The sequence below is a fragment of the Oryx dammah genome, unplaced genomic scaffold (genome assembly GCF_014754425.2).
Source record: "Oryx dammah isolate SB20612 unplaced genomic scaffold, SCBI_Odam_1.1 HiC_scaffold_5, whole genome shotgun sequence".
Classification (NCBI taxonomy): domain Eukaryota; kingdom Metazoa; phylum Chordata; class Mammalia; order Artiodactyla; family Bovidae; genus Oryx; species Oryx dammah.
The window spans coordinates 21,880,273-21,890,603 of record NW_024070189.1 but is presented as its reverse complement, the minus strand read 5'-3'; the positions used below and the strand labels follow the sequence as shown (position 1 = coordinate 21,890,603).

At 40.8% G+C, this 10,331-nt stretch overlaps 1 non-coding gene and 1 pseudogene across 1 annotated transcript; both read left to right on the top strand.

Moving 5' to 3' along the window:
* The first annotated feature begins 8,647 nt into the window (after window positions 1–8,647).
* On the top strand, window positions 8,648–9,343 carry LOC120863453 (annotated as a pseudogene).
* A 191-nt stretch (window positions 9,344–9,534) lies between these two features.
* Window positions 9,535–9,607, top strand: TRNAC-ACA. The gene has a single exon. It is a non-coding gene; the product is annotated as a tRNA-Cys (tRNA).
* The last annotated feature ends 724 nt before the right edge of the window (window positions 9,608–10,331 follow it).

Below are 10,331 nucleotides of genomic sequence, written 5' to 3'. Positions count from 1 at the left end.
GGCAGAAAATCAATTTCTACCCTGGATGACATTTTCAGAAGAAGTGTATCTGGTAGCATGGAATCTTCTCTCTGACAGGGTTTATGTCAAAATACTAGGATGTCTAAATGAGTGGCCCACATTCTGTAGAGAGGATATGCCATTCAAAGGTGCCCTGAACTGTGCGTGAAATGTAGCCCTTATTCTAACAAACTTCCTGCACAAATAAGGCAGTCACTGTGGCTTTGTGAGTATACTTATGTTCAGCAAGAAAACTTGCATATATGCACAGACATTTTATAAGCTTGGTGGGGGAACAAATATGGGATGCAGATTCCTCAAGTTAGCTAGTTTTTGTAATATTTTTGGTAATAGGGTGGAGGGTGCCTGTCTGGTATGTTCTCAAATATTGAAAACACAGCCATTGTTTAAGACCTGAAATTCATAAGAAGATGGAGACAATATCAGAAAAATGTAGACTATTTGTCACAATTTATGCAAAGCATATTAAGTAAATGAAACCAACCAGTTGTCATGTATACACCACTGTGCTAAGGAATGCTTTTCCTCCTGGTATTTGTTACTGAGGAAAATCATTACCAAAGCCATTTAGCTAATTCATTCCCATGTTTGGAATTAAGCATTTTTAACAGTTATCTACTTCCCATTGTCTGCCTGGGACCAGCCTTGTCTTGTCAGTAAAGTACTTAGCTCTCTGCTGCCAGAATTGAGATAGGGTCATCAGAATCCTCTTGTAAATTCAGGAAGATAAAGGCAGGGAAGTTGGCTCCTGCCCAAGAGTCAGGCTGGTGAGGGGATGGGGTTGGGAGGACGTGGAAGAGGGAGAGGGGAGGACAAAAGGGCAAATTTGCTTTTATTTGTAGGAGAGTGAGACAACTGCTGACTTTGTGCCATTCAGCATCCTAGAAGGTGTTTCTATTTCTTTCATTCCATTTCTTCCTCTCCCACTTCTCCTGAAAACATACATACACTCACACACACACACACACACACACACACACACACACACACTTTCTTTAACAAGGAGACAAGGCTTTTATTTTATAACTAGAGAAGAGACAATACTGCAGGTAGAAGAAAATTATTGATTGATGTTCTCATGCATTTGGAAATAACTTATAATAGGTCTTTTCCTGAGCTGGAGGAAGAAGGTGGCTATAAATTTGGGGCTTCTGCTATGTACCTGAATCTGTCTTAGAAGAATTAAATACACTTTCAAATTTTCATTTTGTGTAAAACTTCGATGAGAATTTGATAGGCAGAAGATCTTATTAAGCTCTTAAAATTGGAAACCTTCCTAAATGGGAGGCCAGCTTTTGTGCAGACAAGTGTGTCCACATCAAAATTTTCCTTGGGCTTGGATTTTTTTTAATGGGAACACAGGTTTAAAAGAGTATAGGTTTTTATCCTTGACCCCCAAGAGGCATCCCAGTTTAACAACATTCAAAAAACTAAAACTGATAAAAATAAGTTAAAGTAATGAGAAGGCCATAAATATGTCGACTCTTGCAATTGTAAATTAATAGAGGTGGCTCCTTTTGACCTGCCCCAGATGTCATGTCAATTGATTAAATGTTCTGAGACAATGTAATGGAAAAAGACAGCTTTATTATAATGCTTCAGGCAGGGAATATTTTTATTTTGCTATTAGGAGCACATCCACATGTCAGTGACCAATTCCATTTGGAAAAAAGACACTTTGGAGGATAGATAAGATTAGGAAAAGTCTCCAAGGTGAATCTTAGGTCTGAACTAAGCACTTCTGTTATTTTTAGTTGACATTAGGAATCATAAAAGATAGCATTTTAGGCTTTACTTTGACTCAGGGCAGAAGAGTTGTTGGTTGCATCTCTCCCAGGTATCATGGGCTTGCCTGGCCCTGCTGGGCTAGCAACCTCAGTAGACATTGCCAGGGGCATGGTCTGCATTGGGGTCTCTGCCCATCGATGACAGGGACTAAATTAGAAAAGGTGTCAGGGAACAAACAGATTTTCAACTGCATGCTCCTACTAGCCATTCTGAGTGTGCTGAGGATGCTATCTTTCTGTGGGTGATTTGGCAGCCATGGACTTGCTTTCTGCAACAGCTGTTTGAGCCTCAACTTCTCTGTAGTGATAGAGTGAATCTGAGAGGGAAGAGGATCACTTCTTGTTTTTTAACTAGAAAAATATCTTGCTCTAAAAAATAATAGAATCTATCTTCAAAAATTCTTAATAGGAGATGAGAAACCCTGGTTGAAAGAGAGGTGTTTTTGGTTTTTTTTTTTTTTTGTTCAGTTGCTCAGTTGTGTCTGACTCTTTGTCATCCCATGGGCTGCAGCAAGCCAGGCTTCCCAGTCATTCACTGTCTCCCAGAGTTTGTTCAAACTCATGTCCATTGAGTTGATGATACCATTCAACCATCTCTCCCTCTTTCATCGCCCCCTTCTCCTCCTGCCCTCAATGTTTCCCAGCATCAGGGTCTTTTCCAGTGAGTTGGCTCTTTGCATCAGGTGGCCAAAGTTATTGGAGCTTCAGCTTCAGCATATTTTGGAACAGTTGATGAGAAACTAAACTTGACCACATGCCTGTAATTTGATCAACTGTACAAAAATTGGTTGTCTGGCAGGCAGAACTAAATCCCTAATCATTTGAAAAATGGTCTGTTGAGTGGACCCATAGACACATAATCTCACATCTCATAGCCTGTTAGGTTAGAAAGCTGTTACTTCTGGGGCCCTAAACAACCTTGCAATGGCCCCTGACTCTGTACCTTCAAGAAACAGGCAGCACTTGCCCTGTGTCCCCAGAGACCTTGATTAATGTAATGTTTATTTAGCACATCTGTTTCAGGTCAGACAATCGTATTTCTCTGACCTTCTCCCTTGGATTTCTATTCCAGTCATTTTCTTATTTTTATTATTTTTGATATCACCCTTTTAAAAAATTGTAACATGCCCCTTTTAAAAGGTAGAACATCTAAACAGAGCATAATGTTTAAAAAGGACTTGTAAGGCTGCTCATAAGAAAGGAGTAGAAAATATCGTGACTTTTGACTCTTCAACTTTTTAAAACAGACTTATTCATTGCACATTTCAGTGACCAAATTTATTCCTGGATCGTACAACCAGAATGATTTATTCTCACTTACAATAACAGGCTCTGGAAACCAAGAACATCATTCAGTCACAAATGCAGTACGTCCCAGGCATTGTGTTAGACTACAGAGTGAGAAAGTGGTGGTCCTTACTGTGCTGGAGTTCATGGTCAATGAGGAGATGGAACACTAAACAGGCAGTAGTATTTGTTACAATCCAGTAGCATTAGTTTTTGTGGTAAGAGGAAGAATAGGATGGTAGATGGTATAAAAAAGGGAAAGGAGTATCAGGGAAGCCTTCCCGGAGGAAGTGTTATTTAATTTGAGGACTTCAGGAACCTCTATGTAGATCAATGGATAAACAAAATGTGACTGATCTGATGACAGTATATCTACAGTTACCCAGTTCTGCCCACCCAATGTGCTGTATTTTATTATGATTTTAAAACAAAAATAGCAGTAAGATACCAAGTGGGAAGAGACAATATGATTTCCTGGGTCTCAGCTACTTTAAATTTTGTCCTTTAAAAAATTATGTTTGAATATTAGCTATTTTACTTCATATAATTTTGAAAAGTGTCTTTCAAAATTCATTACAAGAGCTGAATTGTTCTTTTAGGCATAAATCAGTTTCTTTTCAACAAATACTTAGAATGGTTAATAAACAGTTTGCTATTTTTTTTTTATTCTAATTTGTGCTAGGATGAAGAATCCTTGGGAGATCTTTGAAAAAATTATTTTTATCTGGAGATAACAATGTAGAAGAGTAAATTGTTTGGCAAAGAATTTGAAGCATATGGGCAGAGATACAAGAATTTACTGCATTTATAAGTTTCATTATAACTCTATAAAATGCAGCATCATTTGTCAGGAAATCAAAGCTTATAAAAGTGGCAATTGTGAATGCAGTTGGTTGCAGTTTCAAGAGAATGAGGATTAGGAGTGTAACTGAGATTCTTTTTATGATAAATTATCTAGCTCCTGGCTACCGTGTATGAGCTCTATTAACTGCCTATAAATTGTTCATCATAAAATCTAGTTCATTCTTGTTAATTAGGCCAAGGCTTTTATGAAGATTTTTTCTCCTCTCTCTGAAAGCCTAGGCTGACAGGAGAGTAGCTACACCAGAATATTGAGGAAGAAAGGGACCCTCTGCTAACCATGATGCTGTATTCCTTAAAAACTAATAATTAAAAGAGAAATCCCTGAATTAAAATTACTTTGGCTTCTTACTAATGAAAATGGAATCATTCTATTGTAGTCACAGAAGGAAGTTAAATACAGCCAAAATAATTGCATCTTCCAACTTTAAATCCTCATGTCAATAACATGCAAGAAAGGAAGGGTGTATGTATACAGAAGACTTGGATATATCCATTAGAAATGATTAATACCAAGCAAGGTCCAGAAAGACAAATAGACACATCATATTTTTCTGGCATATCATTCCACATCATTTTATTATGCACTTTTCCCCATGAAATTGAACTTCGTGCAAAATTATCTTGGAGGAAATCTTGTATTTGTTGCTCATCTCCAATTTTTTCCCATTGTATTTTGCTTTTTGTGGTGCTCACATAAGTGATCAACTGGCAATGAATGTTATGTTTATATTATCTCATATTTTGCATTGCTAACTGGCTCCCTTGATACCATTTAAGGTGCATCCCTAATCAGCTCTCACGTTTCACACTTCCCTCGCAATCTCTGGATTTTGTGAAGAGTAGACACGCCGTGCCCCAGTTCTGGATGCCAAAGTGGTTGTGACTTCAGGAAGCCCCAATAGTCAGAGCCACAGGCTGAGTCAAGCTGTGTGATTGCTCCCCTGAGATGCAGTTAGCAAGCCTCTCTGACAGAGGCCAGAGGCAAGGAGCAGTCAAAGACTAGAAAAGTCGAGTCTGTTTGCACACACTCCTGTGCTTAACACCCATCAGGGTGCAATTAAGAATGGTCAGTAGCGTTATTATATTTGGAAATCCCAAATAACAACAATAGTTGGGGGGGGATGGGAAAATCAGTTTAAACCAAGGAAAACTAGTTCTTAAATATTAAAAAAAAATGAGATGTTTGCTTAAGCTACTTCTCATTTAATTTTCTAAATGCTAATTAGTTATCAGTGAAAGAAATGGTAGGATGGTTAGGTAAAGTATGCTTTATTTCTAAGGCCTTATGGACTCCTAGGGTTTGTCTCATGCCTTTTCATGTCACGGGATCAGACTTTCTATTTTTCCTGGTCCAGCTTCTGGATAATGTTGCTGGCTCCACAAGATTGCAGTGCAGGTAAGGAATCATCTAAGTTCATTCTAAATTAGATGGTTAGGAAGACAAGGTAGTTCTTTGCACTGAGTAAGGGCTCTGCAGGGGGCTAACTTGGATTGACTGTTGTGTGAATCAGTTAACTTTAACACTAGGCTATAGCAATGCCCCAGAGGCCTTACCAGTGTATCTCTTGGGGGGAATAAATTGCAACAGGCTTAAACATAATTATAGAAGAATTTCTTAAGCTCTGGCTAGTTCAATTTTAATTGAAAGAAATTGTTTTCCCTTTTGAAAGAAACTAGCCTTTAGAACATGATATTTATTTTAACAAATTGATGTAAAGAATCTCTTTTTTAAAAAACAAAAAAACTTTTCATTTTATGTTATCATCACCACCATCATTATTTTTATTACAATTTAATATTGAATTATATTGCACGGACAGTGGTTCTAGTTTTCCTCAATTAATTGGGCTCTTTTCTAAGCCTCTGTTCAAGCTTTGAATAGGTAAATACAAATGAATAAACATCAGATTTAGGTATAGAAATTTTCTGTTATGGACTGAATATTTGTGCTCCCTCTCCCCAAATTCATATGTTGAAGTCCTAACCTGCAACATGATAGTAGTTGGAGGTATTGTTAGAGGTTTTGGGAGGTGATTTGGTTGAGATTCAGTCATGAGGGTGGAGCCCCTGTGATAGGATTAGTGCCCTTGAAAAGTTAAAGTGTTAGTAAGTTTTGTCTCATGCTTTGCGACCCCATGGACTATAGCCTGCCAGGCTCCTCTGTCCATGGAATTCTCCAGGAAAGACTACTGGAGTGGGTTGCCATTTCCTTCTCCAGAGGATCTTCCCAAGCCAGGAATGGAACCTGGGTCTCCTACACTGCAGGCAGATTCTTTACCATCTGGGCCACCAGAGAAGCCCTTCTAGCAGCAGGAAGACACATTAGCGCTTCCTCTCTCCACCATATGGGGATACTGCAAGATTCAGGATTTAGCTCTTTGCTGAGAGCTAAATCTGTGAGCGCCTTGATCCTGGACTTCCTGACCTCCAGAACTGTGATAAATAAATGTCTGTCATTTTCAGCAGTCCCCAGCCTTTTCGGCACCAGGAACCAATTTCATGGAAGACAATTTTTCCATGGTCCGGGGTCAGGGAGTTGGTTTCAGGATGATTCAAGTGCATTACATATATTGTGCACTTTGTTTCTAATCTAATACTGCCACTGATCTGACAGGGGATACTGGTCTACCACCTGGAGTTTGGGAACCCCTGGTTTAACCCTCCCAATCTATGGTAATTTTTTTGTTGTAGAAGCTGAGCAGAAGCCCCACTAATACTCTTAGCTTATGGAAAAATTTCTTCCAGCCACAAAGACCAAAAGGTAGCAATAGTGAAAGCAGGCATAGGAGAAGAGTCTGGGCAGATAGGGGGAAAAGGATCACCAAGAAGGCACAAATGGGTTTGAGGAAATCATCCCCCAGTGAGCAGGACCACTTAGACTTGTGTGTGTGTGTGTGTGTTTATCAGAACTAGTCAGATGGCCTCACCTAAATGCAAGGGGGCTGGGAAATGGAATTTCTGGTATACAGTCACTTTCCAGTAATATCTCTACACTATGGAGAGGAGCATGTCTCTGGTGGACAGCTGATGGTTCATGGTACCACATTTTGTATGCTACTTTAAGCTTAGAAAACGCTTTTTACAGCTGTATACTATTTGAACTTTTAAAGTCACTTTAGTTAAGGAGCAAAGTTTTTTAATGCCTGTACATTCAGTTAGTTGACTGGCCAGTTAACTGAGTGAAGTCAGTCCACTTCATTGTTTGAATTTCCAATTGTTTGGCTGAATGGAATGGTTACTTTGGCATAAAGTCTGTGTAGTAGTCCTATATAGATACAATCCCATTGCAGCTGGTGTGAAATTAGTCTTTGTCACTACATTTGTTTTGCTAGACACTGTTACCTACCCTAATTTCATTTTCCAAATTCTTTTTAGAATGCTCCATTGTTCTAGCTTATTCAGAAGAGAGCTTCTTTCAGAGCTTAACTGAGAGTGTACAAGACTAGGTTTGTCTCAGTATTTTTAACACAGTCAAGTTTGTATGTTTTATTTTCTCTGTTAGTACCTGTTGGGATCAGTTCTACAGAGCTCTGTTTTTATTTTTATTTTTTTTTTAAAGATCTCTTGTAGTAATGTGCTGATGGTCAGACTATTAGTTATATTGAAAAGATATCTTAAAAACCAGAGCACATTACTGCAGAAGTTTAAAGAAAATTTAAAATTTTATCTCTACATTATCTCTTTGGTTTTTAATCTGTATTTTTTTTTCCTATCTTTGATGTTAGGGTGTTATCTCAGGCTTACATTAATGCCTAGCAATATGCTTTTGTAAATCCAGTCTCAACTTGGCAAAAGTCTCCAGAATTGGACAAATTTGGAGTCAAACACTTAACATTGATTATACTCATATTTAAAATGCAGAAATTCAATCAAATGATCCATTGACAAATATCATGAGTGCCTTTTTAAAGCTCTATGAAGGCTGCACATAGAAATGTGTGATTGCCTACAAGGAACTTACACTCTGGGACTTGTTCACAGCACCCCGGCACAGTAGAATTTGGTGGAGAGGATGGGACATACCACAAAATGTTAAGTAGCAAGCAAAGATAGCCTAATGAGACGTGTGGGAGATCAGTTCTCTGACTGATCAGAAGAGAGAAGGGATCATCACCGTCAGGAGCAAATGGGAAGAGAACCTAGGGTGAGCCTTTTAGGATGGATATAAAGGAAAGACATGGTTCAGATAAAATGAGAAGTAAAGACGTGGGGGTCTCAAAAAGGAATACATGTAAACAGAACTGTAGCCCCTGGAGTCCATATAATGTTTTGCTGCTGCTGTTAAGTCACTTCAGTCGTGTCCGACTCTGTGCGACCCCATAGACGGCAGCCCACCAGGCTCCGCCATCCCTGGGATTCTCCAGGCAAGAACACGAGTGGGTTGCCATTTCCTTCTCCATGCATGAAAGTGAATTCGCTCCGTCGCGTCCAACTCCTAGTGACCCCATGGTCTGCAGCCCACCAGGCTCCTGTGTCCATGGGATTTTCCAGGCAAGAGTACTGGAGTGGGGTGCCATTGCCTCCTCCAATAATGTTTTGAAGTAACAGTAAATAGACTTTTCTACAGGAAACGGAATGAAAACAGCAGTTTAAAATGTTGGCACGGGAAGCCGGCTCACAGCCCGGGCTTGCAGCACCAGGCCACTGAGGCGGAGAGGCGCGTTACGGCAGCCCGGGCGGCCGGCGTCATGACGCTCTTCTACTTCCGGAACTGCTTCGCCCTGGCCGGCCTACTTACCTTACTTCGCCACCTACAAGTGCAGTGGCCTGTCTGAGTCCAGTGCCTTCTGGAAGTGCGTCCAGGCCGGGGTCACCTACCTGTTTGTGCAGCTGTGCAAGGGGCTGTTCTTGGCCACTTTCTTTCCCACCCGGGAAGGCGGCATCTGTGACTTCATTGGGGAGTTCATGAAGGCCAGCGTGGACATGGCAGACCCTGGTAGGCCTAAACCTTGTCGTGTCCCGGAATGCCGGCACGGGGGAATACAAGATCATGGTTGCTGCCCTGGGCTGGGCCACCACCGAGCTCATTATGTCCTGCGGTATACCCCTCTCGGTTGGAGCTCGGGGGCATTGAGTTTGACTGGAAATACATCCAGATGAGCATCGACTCCAACATCAGTCTGGTCCATTACATCGTCACCTCTGCCCAGGTGTGGATGATACACGTTGCGACCTGCACCACACTTACTGGCCAGCAGTCCTCCTCCTGATGTTCTATAGCGTAAAAGCTAGCGTAAAAGTCTACAAAGGAGACCTTTGTTGTGGAGACCTTCGTCCACCTCTGTTCCCTGGGCAGCTGGACGGCACTGCTGGCTCGAGTGCTGGTGACGGGGCTTTTGGCCCTCAGCACCTTGGCCCTGTATATTGTCAACGTGCACGCCTAGGCTTGGTGTCCCAGACTTCAACATACCTTCTTCCCGTCCCCAGGTTCAGTGAACAGTATTTGGAAAGTGTAAAAAAAAAATTATTATTATTTTTTTTTTTGAGCAGTAGGTTGCTATTAGATTGCAGAGAGTTCTGAATGTCAGTTTGATAAGTGTGGTCTTTATTTTATATTCACTTTCGAACCATTAATTCCCTGGTGTCTCAGATGGTAAAAGCGTCTGCCTACAATGCAGGAGACCCAGGTTCGATCCCTGGCTTGGGAAGATCCCCTGGAGAAGGAAATGGCAACCCACTCCAGTACTCTTGCCTGGAAAATCTCATGGATGGAGGAGCCTGGTAGGCTGCAGTCCGTGGGATTGACTGAGTGACTTCACTTCACTTCACTTTGAACCTTTGGTGATTTGGGGATGATCTACTTATTCACAGCAACTGGGACCCTAAATTTGTCCCCAGTTTCAGATTTCTCTCCCAAGTCTGGATTTCAAAAGTTGTTGCAATTTAAAGCACAGTGATGCTGGTCACTGCTCAGACTCCACCTTCTGTTTCACCTACCACACAGAGTGGATAAGGAATAGACAGACTGCTGCAGGGACGTTGCTTTTACCTAATTATCAAGACAGAGTGATAATCCACTCACTTTTTCTTTGGGGATATCTGCCTAAGAAAAACCTGTGTCCTATTACAAAACTGAATCTGAGGGGTGTGAGGAATATATAGATATGTCTTCTTTGAACTTTGAAGGAGACTGTTTACTGTTAACACAAAAATAAGACTTCTCATAGATCATTAACTTTTAAGAAGAATGACCTACACATTGTGAGGTACTCTGCCTCTTGGACAAATATAGAAAGAATTGATTGTGGCATCGCTCTTGATCTCAGAACATCAGTGAATAACCACCTGCAAAGCTTGCTATACTTCTCAGTTTTGTGCGTAAGGAGTTTGCAGTTGCAACCAAGTGGCAAATGGAATAAGCTGACCGTATCA